Source organism: Choloepus didactylus, chromosome 13, assembly GCF_015220235.1.
Source record: "Choloepus didactylus isolate mChoDid1 chromosome 13, mChoDid1.pri, whole genome shotgun sequence".
NCBI classification, from domain to species: Eukaryota; Metazoa; Chordata; class Mammalia; order Pilosa; family Megalonychidae; genus Choloepus; species Choloepus didactylus.
Window position 1 is genome coordinate 58,461,772 of NC_051319.1, and position 15,250 is coordinate 58,477,021.

Sequence of the window (15,250 nt, forward strand, 5' to 3'; positions counted from 1 at the left end):
GTTCTCCAAAATTGCTGCAGGAAGACAGATCAAAATCCCAGCTAATATGAAGTATTCCAGCTAAAGCTACTTTGATAGCAGTTAGGAAAACTGAAGGCAGTTTTTATACATAATTGTTAGCATTTCTGGTAGACACTTACAGATATTGAATGGGATGGGGAAAAAAAAAAGGAACATTTTCGAGTAAGGAGTTGATAACTACTCATTAAGCCATGACTGTTGAGAGAAGTTGAGTGGCACTGGTATTCGTTATTATGCAAGTCAGGTACAAATAACATAGCACCATTCTCGTGAATATCATGTTGGCTCATTACAGAATCCAAATCTATGCAGCTTTCTGAGATTTAAAGGAAATTTTGGAAATTGCCCAATTAAGTAACAATTGAATGGGGCAGTAGAACTGATTACCTAAATTCATCACCTTAAAAATATATCAATGGACCTTTATTTTCTCAACTCTGTCTGTGAATCACACCGTCTATCTCAGCCTTTGTCTTCATTAAACCTGTTGAAGGTATAATGTTCAACATCACAAAACTGCCATTTAATGTTTTAAAAAGCATATGGAGTGATTCATAGGACTTGGGAAAACAACTGGAAACCTCCAAATGTTAATGAATCTACTCACTAGTTTCTGACTTCATAACACATGAGCATTCCCTAAATGCAGTGTGCAAAAGAAAACGTTGCAGGCAAGGGCAGCTAACAATAATGAGCTCATTTCTAGTCAAATGAACCTTTTATTACTTATCCTCAACTTCTGAATATTTTATCAGTGCTTCCCTAGGACAAAAAATGACACTGTACTATTATTTTTTAAAAAGAAGGGATCAGTGAGTACGTGGTAATGGTTATTGAATCAGAAAATTTGTTCTAAGGAGGGTATAAATAAAGTTTATGGTGAGGATGCTACAGAACCTTTATTGCACCAGGCTTTGATTCCAAAGGACTAGACATTTAATAGATTGGTGGTTACATTTATTTTAGTAAGATTGAAGCTTGCATTGGAAGCTATATCACATCTCTTCAGAGTGGCCCATTAAATACTACTATTGGTGCTTGTCCATTACTGAACAGTCTCCAACCCTCACAAAAGGAAAGGAGGGAAAAGTATTCTAAGGTGCTTTATGTAAAGATATTATTTCTATGTCTCATGCTGTATCCATGACTTTTCCTACTTCAACACTAGTCCTTCTAAGATTTTTCTTTTCTGTTAAGACACAGGTAAAATTTACCAAAATTACCAAATTTACCAATATTTACCAAACTTACCTTTGTTTTCTCAAGATCTATGGAAAAAGATATTCTCTAGGGTTTGTTTGCTTATTTGTTTGTTTGTTAACAAGGAAAAGCTTCATATTTCTCTATATTTGCACTTATTCTACTGGCAGTTGAAACCATTTTTTGCATTGACACCCATATGTATTTGCCAGCTGCTAGTTTTCTGAAAAGGTCTCCCTTTTGAAGACTCCTTTCATCACTCCAGCTCTACTTAAGTCTTTTTCACTGACTTAAAGAGGAGGATTTAATTTTCAGCCCTCCAGAGTGTGAGAGCAAAATATACTCTTGTATGTAAAGGAAAGAAATAAAAGTGCCCTCTCCCTTTAAAAAGAGGAGGGATAGTTAGAAATAAGGAAATGCCCACTTTTTGACACCCTTTTCAAAACTCATTCAGCCTTTAAAATTTAGAACTACATTAATTCTGATTCATCTAAGCATTTCCATTTCTTGTACTGCATAATTTTGTAAATATAAAATAACAAATGACCATCGTATGGTGCTGGTTTGGATGTATTATGTCCCCCAAAACGCCATTATCTTTGATGCAGTCTTGTGGGCAGGAAATGTATTGGTGTTGATTCGGTTGGAGACTTTTGATTGGATGTTTCTTTGGAGATGTGATCACTCAACTGTGGGAGAGATCTTTCACTGCATAATTTCCATGAAGGTGTGGCTCTGCCCATTCAGTGTGGGCCTTGATTAGTTTACTGGAGCACTATATAAGCTCAGACAGAAGGCGCAAGCTTGCTACAGCCAAGAGGGACACTTTGAAGAATGCACAGGAACTGAGAAGAGAGGAGCCACAGATGAGAAACAGTTTGAAGATGATGTTGAAAGCAGACTTTTGCTCTGGAGAAGCTAAGAAAGGAAAAATGCCCCAAGAGCAACTAAGAGTGACATTTTTGAGGAACTGCAGCCTAGGGAAGAACATCCTGGGAGAAATCCATTTCGAAACCAGAACTCTGGAGCAGACTCCAGCTACGTGCCTTCCCAGCTAACAGAGGTTTTCTGGACACCATTGGCCATCCTCTAGTGAAGGTACCCAATTGTTGATGACTTACCTTGGACACTTTATGGCCTTAAGATTGTAACTTTGTAAACAAATAAACCCCCTTTATAAAAGCTGATCCACTTCTGGTGTTTTGCAAAAAGGCAGCATTAATAAACCCAAACAGATTTTGGTACTGGAGAAGTGGGGTGCTGCTGAGTTTGCAAATACCAAACATGTTGGAACAGCTTTTTAAATGAATAAGGGGAAGACTCTGGAAGATTAGTGAGGAGCTTGATAGAAAAGGCCTAGACTGCTTTGAAGAGACTGTTGGCAGAAACATAAACTCTAAAGATACTTCTGATGAGGCCTTGAGCAGAAATGATGAATGTGTTGTTGCAAACCGGAAGAAAGGTGATCCTTGTTTTAAAGTGGCAGAGAATTTGGCAAAATTGGGTCCTGATGTCAGTTGGAAGGAAGAATTTGAGTGTGATGAGCTGGGATACTTGGCTGATGAGATTTCAAAACTAAAGTTTGTGGACATAGCATGGCTTCTCCTTGCAGCTTTATAGTAAAATACCAGCAGAAAAAAAATTTTAGAACTGAACACTTGGGTTCAAAGAAACTGATGGTTTGGAAAATTCCAGGCTTCTAGGGGGTGGAACCTCAGAAGCTACAGCCCAACATGAAGATTTACCAAACATGTAACCCAACCCCATTTCAGTACAAGCCAGGATTGGAGATGGAGTTATCCAGAAAGGATTTGTGGGAAGTCCTATTGTCTGATAGCTTTGACCCATGTGCTTCATGCAAAGCCATCAGAATTTTGTGAGATCTTTATAGACAGAGATGCTGCTGGAGGAAACAAACAAAGGAACAAATTGAAGGAAATTTTCTTCAGAGACAGAGCCATGGAGGTTGAGGTCTGGAGTCAAGAGGTCTCAGGCTGGGAGAGTGGAGTGGCCCCCACACATGGCAAGATTTTATTTATGTGTGTGTTTGTTTTTTAATGGCAACCTCCTTGAAGACAGGGATAATTTCTTCTGTATCTTTGTAGCTTTACCATGGTGCTAACTATTAAATCATAATAAGGAATTGATTCATATTGACATTATGTTTCTGTATATTCAAGTTATTGCATTTTTTCTTAACATTTCCAATGTAATATCAAAGAATGATGTAGAAGTAATAGTAACAGCTAACAGTAAACAGAATAACAAATCACCTTTCCAATTCTATCCCTACTATTCCCCTTTGGAAATTCCATTTCACTCACAATAATCAAGACATTGCTTGCCATGTTCCAAACTTAAAACAATGCTCACACTGATCCTTCATCTGCTTTAACTGAGCCCGTTTTACTGATTTTTTAACATTACCCATCTTTTCTTGCTCAGCTTAACCCACATCATTTCTGAGCTTCAGACCTTCATATATTATCTAACTAACAATGATACCTCTTAAACTGTTGAAGCATTTTAAAATCTGTCTCACTAATTTAGTAATTCGACATTATGTGGTGTTACAGTTTTTGTATATTCATTAATTAGAAGTCCAATTAAATTTCAGTTTTCTAAAGAAATTGCTTCTGCATTCTCTCCATAGATCAATAACAATTTTTGCTAGACTGGGATGATAAGAATTAATTTTAAAAAAGAAATATTCCTCTGATTTCAATTTTTAGTTGATTGACAATTTAAAAATTTACTGGATGGCAGGATACAGAGGAGTGAATGCTAACTAGTCCCCTTGGAACAACTAATAAACAACCAGGAACAACTAGTAAATAATCTGGAATAACTGCGGGGGGGACAAACGTGACCATCCACTCATCATTACCAACCTGAATTGGCTTGAATGCCTGAGATCTCAGCATAAAATCTGTAAGTAAAAACTGTGGACCTGAGCTGGAAGACCCTCCCTCCACAGCCCAAACTGCAAAGCCCGGTGGTGTTAGAGAGCAGCACACTCCGAGCAAGCAAATGTGGATCAGCTGAGTTCCAGCTGGGGTTTTAATTAACAAATATGGACTGCTCAATAAAAGCTATGAATCCCCAACAAGCAGACAGGGGATTTTGGTGACAACTGAACTTGGAGAGCCAGAGAACACCTCTGAGAGGGAGGGGAAGCCCAGAGGACCGGTGCTATCTCTGACCTATGGGTGAAACTGAGGGGGGCCACAGACCAGCTCTGAAACAGGGATTTCTGTCCCTTTTATGGCTCAGGGGAGAAAGCCTCAGCCATTTTCAGTTCCCAGCCCTCTGACCCAAACAAGGGTGGAGATAGCAGAGTCATAGAGACTATTCAAATGCTAATGATCTTTCCCTAGGGAGTTTATCTTCCCCAAGAGGAAAGAGGTAGTGCCAAGCTCTACCACCCGCCTTTCATTCAGAACCAGACCCCAGAGCCTGGGGGAAAAGAGCCATGGGCCACACTTCCTTACACCAGTCTAGAGCTACAGGCTGGCAGGCACCACCTGCTAGGCAGAAAATCACAGTGACTTGAGTCCCCACAGTGTGTACCAATCTTCTAAGACAACCTCAGGGAGACCTGATACCATTGCCTCTTTCCAAGACCTGTGCCTATTCTGGTCTGGGAAAACCTGATTGGGGTAACCAAGGAAACCAGATGCCTAGACAACAGAAAACTACAACCTACCCTAAGAAAAATGAAGTTATGGCCCAGTCAAAGGAACAAACACTTCAACTGAAATACAGGAATTTAAACAATTAATGCTAAATCAATTCAAAAAGTTTAGGGAAGATATGGCAAAAGAGATGACATATATAATGAAAACACTGGGCAAACGTAAGGTAGAAATTGAAAGTTCAAGAAACAACTGGCAGGATATATGGAAATGAAAGGCACAACACAAGAGATGAAAGAACAATGGAAACATACAACAGCAGATCTCAAAAGGCAGAAGAAAGCACTCAAGAAGTGGAGAACAAGGCACCTGAAAACCTACACACAAAAGAACAGATAAAGAAAAGAATGGAAAAATATGAGCAACATCTCTGGGAACTGCATGACAGCATGAAACGCAGGAATGAACATGTCATTGGTGTCCCAGAAGGAGAAGAGAAGGGAAAAGGGGCAGAAGCAATGATAGAGGAAATAATCAATGAAAATTTCCCATCTCTTAGGAAAGACATAAAATTATGGATCCAAAAAGTGCAGCATACCCCAAACAGAATACATCTGAGTAGGCCTACACCAAGATACTTAATAATAATATTATCAAACAACAAAGATAAAGAGAGAATCCTGAAAGAAGCAAGAGAAAAGCAATCCATCATGTACAAAAGAAGCTTGATAAGACTATATGTGGGTTTCTTAATAGAAACCATGGAGGCAAGAAGGAAGTGGGGTGATATATTTAAGATACTGAAAGAGAAAAACCACCAACCAAGAATCCTATATCCAGCAAAACTGTCCTTCAAATATGAGGGAGAGTTTAAAATATTCTCTGACAGACAATGACAGAGTTTGTGAATAAGATACCTGCTCTACAGGAAACACTAAAGGAAGCATTACAGAGAGAAAGGAAACTACAGGAGTGAGAGGTTTGGAACACAATTTGGGTGATGTGAGCACAGCAATGTAAGTAAACTGAACAAAGATGACTGTGAGTATGGTTGAAAGAGGAAGGTTAGGAGCATGTGGGACACCAGAAGGAAAGAGGAAAGATAAAGACTGAGACTATATATCTCAGTGAAACCTAGGGTACTCAACAGTTGTGGTAAAATGTACATGTATGTTTTTACATGAGGTTGAACAAATGAATATCAGCATTGCAAGGTGTTTAAAATAGGTTGGGATTGGGGGAAAATACAGTCAATGCAAACTAGAGACTATAGTTAACAGAAACATTGTATTATGCTTCCTCTAATATAACAAAGGCAATATACGAAAGCTAAATGCATGTGGGGGGCATAGGGGAAGGGTATGGGACTCTTGGAGTTGGTGATGTTGTCTGACACTGTACTCTACTTTAGTTTAATGCTGTCTTTCATTTTGTTGTTTCCTAGCTGTCATGTTTTGTTTTGTTTTGTTTTGTTCTCTCTTTCTCTCTTTTCTCTCTTTTTTTTTTTTTTTTTTGTCTCTCTACCTTCTTTGACTCTTCCTCCTTCTTTGTGGAAGAAATGGAGATGTCCTTATACAGACAGTGGCAACAATGGTGGTGAATATATAATTATGTGACTATATAGGGAACCATCAGTTGTTTACTTAGGATGGAATGTATGGTGTGTGAACCAAACCATATTAGAAAAAAATGGTTTGATGAAGAAACCTTGAGGGCACTATATTGAGTGAAATAAGAGAGACATATAAGGACAAATATTGTAGGGTCTCACTGATACAAACTAATTATAAAATGTAAACTCATAGACATGAAATATAAGTTACCAGCATATAGAATGAGGCTAAAGAATGGGGAATGGTTGCTTATTATGAGCAGAATGCTCAACTAGGGTGAACATAAATGTTTGGAAATGGACAGAGGTGATGGTAGCACATTTTGAAAATAACTAACAGTGCTGAATGGTGTTTGAATGTGGTGAAAAGGTTAAGCTCAGAGTCATGTATGTCACCAGAAGGAAAGCTGAAGGTTAATAGATAGGAATGTATAAAACAGTGAATCTTGTGGTGGACAAGTCCATGATTAACTGTACAAATATTAGAAATCTCTTTCATGAAGTAAAACAAATGTATGGCACTATAACTAGAAGTTAATAGAGGGACATATGGGGAAAGATATACCTATTGCAAACTATATATTACAGTTAGTATTTTAACATTCTTTCATCAACAGTAACAAATGTACTATACCAAAACTATGAATCAATAATGGAGGGGGGTGGTTAGGGGTACGGTAGGATTTGAGTTTCCTTTTTTTGTCTTTATTTCTTTTCTGGAGTAATGAAAATGTAAAAATTGAAAAAAATTAATTGTGATGATGGATGCACAGCTGTATGATGGTACCATGGGCAATTGATTGTACACTTTGGATCTTTTGATAACTGTATGGTATCTGAACAGTCTCAATTAAAAAAAAAAAATCCAGTGGCAAAGATGGGAGGAATGGGTAGGAATACAGAAGAAACAAGATTAGCTGTGAGCTGATAATTATTGAAATGGGTGGTGGGTATATAGGGGTTTATTATAGTATTTTCTCTTTTGTATATTGTAAAATTTTCCAGAATAAAAAGTTAAGAAATAAAAAAAAAAAAAAAAATTGCTGATGAGAATTTATCTGAAGTTGTATCCAAAGTTGGTGATCCAATTGGGTACATGGATCTTTATTCTGTAAAGCCCTACTAAAATACATTTTGTAAATAAAATCTGAATGGATCCCTTTCTCTCCGTTTTGAAAGTTTGCCTTTCACAATGTCAATAAATGCTTCTAGTATTCTATATGTTATATGATTTATGAAAAAAGATACTATATAAATTATATCACAGTATCATTTTTAAAGTACCCATCTATAACTTTGTGACATACTTATTACCACAAGAATTAACTAAATTTTAGAGAGATATGTATAATGAATAGAAATTACATTTACAAATAATTGGATTTTTTTTCTTTCTCTGAATCTAATTAAGTGTAATTGGATCTGTGAAATTAAAGTAGATGTTGGAAATGTAGCTGCTGCATATACAGAAGCTAAACCAATTGTGAGAGCTAGATATAAATTAATGAGTTTCTCCAAGTCCTGGAGAGGGACTTTCATATCCTAACAATTAAAGAGTTAGGCATTGCTAATGTACAAACTTTGTTCTTAACAATTAGTTACTTATCTAAATATCTCCTCAGCCAGTTTTTCGAGTCCAAGAAGTAGAACTTACTGCAACACTTTGTTTCACAGGATTTACTAAAACTTTTTCTCAAATTGTAAATGGAGTTTGGAAATTTATTTTGAGATGCTATATGGAGATAGAGAGTCAGCTGTTCATACCTCTACATATATAACCTTTCAAATACAATGAGCATCAGCCTTGTGCCAAGCACTGTGCAGATATTGGGGCTACAAAATTAATTGGAGAAGATACGGTACCCAGTACCTAGTGATTTAGGAAAGACATATAGTTCCCTTAAAAAGCAAGTATTTACAAATTTTCTAGCATATAAACCTTTACTAGAAAAAAAAATCAAGTAACTGTTGCTTAGTAGAGACACGTAAGTGCGCTATCCTTTTGCTTATTGAATTTGCTCCAGTGACAATGGTTTTCAAAGAACAGAGAAAAGAAAAAAGAAAACAGTTTTTGAAAAGAAGCATTTTATTTTTAGATTGTTCATACATAAACATGCTGCCAATGTATCTGAGTAGGGGGAAGGGGTGGGGGAGAACCACAGAGGGAAATGACCTTGTGTATGAATCTGAATTACACATATTTCATATATTCTTCTTAACTGGTCTTCTAAGACATTTAGAGATTAAGTAACTTCACCAAAGTCATTTAGCTAATATGTGTAAAAGGATTTGAGTTTAGGTCTGGCTAGTCCAAAGCCCACCCTTCTGCCACAACCCTATGTTGTCTCCTACAATACAGTTGATTGAAAATTTTAAGCAAAAACAAGCCCAGCAGTTTTCTTACTGACATAATACCAAAAAATTTTATCATTTTGCAATAGAGAAGACATTGATTTTGAAAAAACAATGCTCATATAATATGGTTTCAAAGCTATTGTTGAAATAAATGAAGACCACCCAAATGAGAATAACCAGAGGTTATCAATTCAAAGTTTACTATAGCAAAGGAGTCCTTCATAATCACTTGCATTTAGCTGAGAATCCAAGGCAGGCATAAAAGTGGGAGTGCTTATAGGAAACATGGAGACAGAGAGAGGGCAAATGCCTCATCTATTCTTTACAGGTGGTTTCCCCTCCTTACACAGTTACAATTCTCTAGGAAATAGTTATCCTCACAGTCCTGGGTACTGCAGAATGTCTTACACCCAAGTAGCATGACTTGACTGTTGTCCCATCGCATTCTGTCTATCAGAAAGCTCAGGAAAGTGCTTTATATATGCAGGGCAATTTCTGGGGTGGTGAGTCTATCAGGCCACCACTAGATAGGCTGGGCCAGATGTACATGCTCCCAGTTTATACCAGAGGGTTACTCTGCTCCCTCTGGAGATATCAAGAATCTGCACTGAGAGTGAAGGCTGTTCCATGCTGAGCCAGTGTGTGTGTATGTGTGTCTGTGTTGGGGGGTGGGGGGAGTGGTGCAACTAGGGTGCCACAAGTTGCTATTACTTTTACGTAGTGTATTCTTGATTCAGCTCTCACTCTGCTACTATAGTTCATTACTGTTTTCTGGAGTTTTGAGAAATATGTTTCTGCCATATTTGCTGGTTGCTCAAATCTCTGTTGGGGAGTGGAACCCTGAAATGCCTCACTCTGCCATTTTATCTTGGGCAAGGCAAGTAATGTGATTTTATTTTTTTTTTCCATGAAAATCCTACTAGCCTTGTGTCTTAGATAGCCTCTTTCTAGATGACTCCACTAGTATTAATAACACAACTAGTTTTGATGTAGCCATACAGTTTCAAAGATGCCATCAAATATTCCTATTGGGGTCATTTCATAGAGGAGAATGGTTAATATGTTTCAAGTAGCTGCTTTTTTGTTTTGTTTTGTTTTGTTTTCGCTGAGTAGGGAAAAAAATCAGAAAACTAAGAATACATCTTCAGTTCATTTAGAAGTCAGCATCCAAGGTACAAGAATTTTCTATTGAACTTGACATCACCCACATCCTCTGATACTCACCTACTCTCTTATCAGAGAAGTTGGTCTTCCCTTCTAGCAATGTATTCTCCATAAAGTCAAATGGATTCTCTACTCTGAAAACCTTGCTGAAACCCAGTCCCAGCATAATTTTGTCAGCCATGAATTCAATGTACTGCTTCATTAAAGTGCAATTCATTCCAATCAACTTCACAGGCAAGGCCTCCATAAGGAATCCCTATTCTATCCTAACAGTATTGCTAATTATTTCTTTAACTCTCTGTTCTGAAGGTTTGTGAAGCAAGTATTTGAACACGAGGCAGGCAAAGTTGCAGTGTAAGCCCTCATCTCTGCCAATAAATTCATTGGAAAATGTGAGGCCTGGCATCAATTCTCATTTCTTGAGCCAGAAGATTGATGCAAAAGATCCTGAAAAGAAGATTCCTTCTACTGCTGCAAAGGCTATGACACGTTCTACATAGGTAGCTTCTTTGTCCTCAATCTAATGCAAGACCCAGTCTGCCTTCCTCTTTATGCAAGATGTTTCAATTACACCGAAGAGAAATTCCCTTTTTGTGGAATCTTTAATGTAAGTGTTGTTAAGGAGACTGCACATTTTGGAATGTATGTTTTCTATGGCAATTTGGAAGCCACAGAAACAGCAGGCTTCTGTAATCTGAACCTCTTGGCTTAATGGCTCCATCAAGTTTTCATTTACTATGCCATCATTTTCTGCAAAGCAAGCCAGGATATGTGATATAAAATATCTTTCTTCAGGCTTCAGGGCTTCCCAGTACTGAATGTCCTTGGAACGATCTACCTCCTCAGCTGTCCAAAAGGTAGCCTCAGCTTTCTTAAATATTTGGCTCATCTGCCAAATATCATGGTATTCAATTGGAAAGACGACAAAGTGGCTGGGATTTTCTCAGTAGTGGTTCATCCACCATACTGGGGGCAGTATGCTGGTTTGAATGTATTATGCCCCCCAGAAAAAGCCATATTCTTTGATGCAATCTTGTGGGGCAGACATATTACCGGGGATTAAGTTGTAAAGTTTGGATTAGGTTGTTTGCATGGAAATGTGCCCCACCCAACTGTGGGTGATAACTCTGATGAGATATTCCCATGGAGGCGTGGCCCCACCCATTCAGGGTGGGCCTTGATCAGTGGAGCCATATAAATGAGCTGACAAACAGAAGGAACTCAGTACAGCTGTGAGTGACATTTTGAAGAGGAGCTATAGCCAAGAGGGACACTGAAGAAAGCACAGTAGGTGCAGATGAGAGACAGTTTGAAGACGGCCATTGAAAGCAGACTCTGGTGCTGGAGAAGCTGAGAGAGGATAAATACCCCAAGTGCAACTAAGAGTGACATTTTTGAGGAACTGCAGCCTAGAGAGGAACATCCTGGGAGAAAGCCATTTTGAAACCAGAACTTTTGGGCAGACACCAGCCACGTGCTTCCCAGCTAACAGAGGTTTTCCAGACACCATTGGCCATCCTCCAGTGAAGGTACCCCACTGTTGATGCCTTACCTTGGATACTTTGTGGCCTTAAGACTGTAACTGTGTAACCAAATAAACCCCCTTTATAAAATCCAATGCATTTCTGGTGTTTTGCATTCCAGCAGCGTTAGCAAACTAGAACAGGGCAGGTATCTTAGTTTTCTCTGGCTCAGTGGGCTCCTGGAAGATCTTCCAGGTGACGTTGCTGGCCCAAATGCAGGTGCTGCCAAGGGCCAGGGGCATGTTCTCCTTGTTGGCCTGGCTGAACTCCTGCAGCCCCAAGAGCTGGAGCTGCTGCTGGTGCACCAGGGTGGCCAGCGGGATGTGCACAGAGAGCATGGTGGCAGTGGTGACTGAGGAATGGGCGGCACTGGCCAAGTGATGTGTTTTTGATGGCTATCATGAAGCTGAGTATTTATCACAAGGACTTGGCCATGTGCAACTAGACAAAAGTGCCTTTTGTGGTTAGGGATGCCTAGGGAAGGAGGCTGTTGAAGCCTTCTTCAAGGCACCAAAGGCTGTTCCCGTTTGCACTGCTGAAGAAGAGGGTTTCTTACTAAGGACTTAGCCAATTAGTAAAGGGTTATTGCAAGCTCAGAAAAATTTGACATCTATTGTCTGTAATATCCAGTTAGACCCCCCCCAAATCCTCTCTATTGTATTTTGTGAGGAGCTTAGAACCCTGTTTCGATAGTATTTAGTCAAGAGAGTGCTTTTACCTTCTTAAAAAGGTCATGCCCTAAATAATTATGTTTTGGCAAAATTGTAATTTATCTTTGAAACTGTATGTCCCTTTTCTGCTAAGATGGAGAGCAAGTGAACAGAACCCTTAATATAGCCTTCTTTGTTCACTGAACAAAGTAGAAGATCATCTATATACTGTATCAGAATTGAATAAAAAGAGAAGTTTAGATAGTTTAAGTCTTTATTGAGGGCCTGGGAAAAAATATGATGGAACTTCTGTGAACCCCTGGGGCATGATTCTCCAGGTATATTGTTGTTCTCCCAAGTAAAGGCAAAAATGTACTGACTTTTTTCTTCTAGAAGGAAAAGGCAGAGAAAGGTTCTACTAGAGTGAAGAAACTAGCTTCAGACCTAATTGTTGGCAGGATGGAATTTGGTGTTAGTACTTCTAGGAAGCAAGGGATAGCAGTTTTGTTGATACTCTTGAGGTCTTGAACAATCAATATCCTTGTGCATTTCGTTCCTTTACTAGCAGTATGGGAGTGTTAAAAAGAGCTACTGCGGGATATGAGAAAGCTTGAGTCCTTTTGCCTCTAGCTACAAGGGATATTGGTAGGATTTGTTAGGTACTCTCTGAAATGTAATATGTTCCAATTCGTTTTCCTATGTCCGTGGTAGATTTATCCCTAATAGTGTCATGGACAGTGTCAAGAATTTTTCTGTGCACATCAAATATAATAGAGAAGGTAAAGATATATCCAGAGTGGACAAAACAATTATGAATACAAGAGTCCTCAGAAACCTCAAAGAACCTCTGATGTGCATTTAATATTACAATTCCATTTGCAAGGTAAGTCTTTCCTTATTAAATTTGCCAGGGTGGCATCACAGAGCAGGAAGAATGTTTTTCAACCAAGGGCTCAAGGGTCACAATTAAGGACTGGAAGTTAGGGAAAATCTACTTGAAATAACTACCATGGGTATAATGTTTACTCTGAGGAAGTTGAGCAAAGGAATCAGGGTTTAATAATCAAAGAGTAGCACCCATATCTACCATGAGCTCATTAGTTTAATCATTTATATTCGTAATTAATTCACCCTTAGTATTTAAGAGGAAGGCAGGAAATTGGGTGATTTTTTTTTCTTTCTCAGAGCTCCTTCATTGATTTGAATTGAGATATTTTCCTTTGTCTTGCTTTTTCTTTTGTAAGATAGGACAATCATTTTTCCAGTGTCCCTTGTGTTTAGAATATTTCTAAGTGTAATTGCCAATAGGTGGTCTGTTGAGAATTGGGCTATGTAGATGTTTGATATGCAGGGCTGTAAGATTATACAGGGTTCTATCTTGTGTCTGTTCTAAAGCCCTTTCAAAATGATCTTCCAAGTATTGTAGTTCAGGTTAAGGGGCTATTTCCCATTCTAATTTCTGGTTTTAAATTAGGTCTCCAATATGTACAGAATGTATATATGTAAATATTATGAGATTTATTATAGGAATTGGCACACACAGCTATGGGGATGGGCAAAACAAAACTACATAGAGCAGGTGACAAGCTGGGAGTGCTGAAGAAAGTTTTGACGACTTCTCCAGGAGAAGCTGGATGGCTGATGCAGAGATAGAATGTCTTCTTTCTGACTGCTGAAATCATCAGTTCTCACTTTAAGGCTTTCAACTGACTGGATGTTATTTTTCTCATTGATGATAGCAATCTCCTTTGTTGATCATAGATGTAATAGGCCATAGATGCAACCAATGCAGTGATGATTTAAATCCATGGAATATCCTCACGGTAAAAATCAGGACAGTCCTTGCTTGACCAAACAACTGAACACCATAACCCTGCCAAGTTGACATATGAACTTAACCATCACAGATGATATTTTCTGGTCTATCCCCAAAATGACCCATAGTTTAATCTTTTTTCAGTTTGCATGATTGAATTTTGTTCCAATCAATTTATTTTTCTTTATTAGAGAAGTTGTGAGTTTATAGAACAATCACACAAAATATACAGGATTCCACATGTACCACACTAAAAACATCTTGCATTGGTGTGGAACATTTGTTACAAGTGATGATAACAAAATTTTATAACTGTGCTATTAACTATCATCCATGGTTTAACTTAAGATTCACTGTTTGTATAGTGTAATTCAATGGACTTTTCTTATATTTTCATTGTATTAGCATACATACAATCTAACATTTTTAATCACATTCAGATATACATTTCAATGCTGTTATTTACATTCACAATGCTGTGCTATCATCACCACCATCCATTACCAAAACATTTCCATCATTCCTAAAGGGAGCCTGTACATTTTAAGCCTTGACTTCCCATTCCCTATCCCCACCCCATTCCCTGGTAACCTGTATTCTAGATTCTGAATCTGTGAGTTTGCTTATTCTAATTCATTCAAATCAATGAGCATTTATCCTTTCATGTCTGACTTATTTCACTCAATAATATATCCTCAAGGTTCATCCAAGTTGTCTCCTGTATGAGGACTTCATTGTTTTCAACAGCTAAATATTTCATTGTATGTACATATTACATTTAATTTATCTGTTCATTCATTGAGGGACACCTGGGTTGTTTCCATGTTTCAGCAACTGTGAATAATGCTGCCATGAACATCAATGTGCAAGTATCTGTTTGAATTCCTATTTTTAAAATAGCAGCCATTCTAATGGGTGTGAAATGATATATTTTTGTGGTTTTGATTTGCATTTTCCTGGTGGATAATGATGTCGAGCATCTTTTCATATGCTTTCTGGTCATCTGCCTATCTTCTATGGAGAGATGTCTATTCAAATCTTTTGACCATTTTTTAATTGAGTTGCTATTCTTTTTATTAAGTTGAACAGTTTCTTTGTATATTCAGGACATTAATCCTTTAACAGATATATGGTTTCCAAATATTTTCTCCCAGTGTAACTTGCTGTTTTACTTTCATGATAAAGTCATTTGAGGTGCAAAAGTTTTTAATTTTGAAGAGGTTCCATTTATCAATTTTTCTTTTTGTTTCTTGTGTTTCAGGTGTAAAATCTAA

General features: G+C 37.9%; 1 pseudogene; it reads right to left on the reverse strand.

Moving 5' to 3' along the window:
- Window positions 1-9,976: 9,976 nt before the first annotated feature.
- LOC119508299 lies at window positions 9,977-11,848 on the reverse strand (annotated as a pseudogene).
- Between the last annotated feature and the right edge of the window lie 3,402 nt (window positions 11,849-15,250).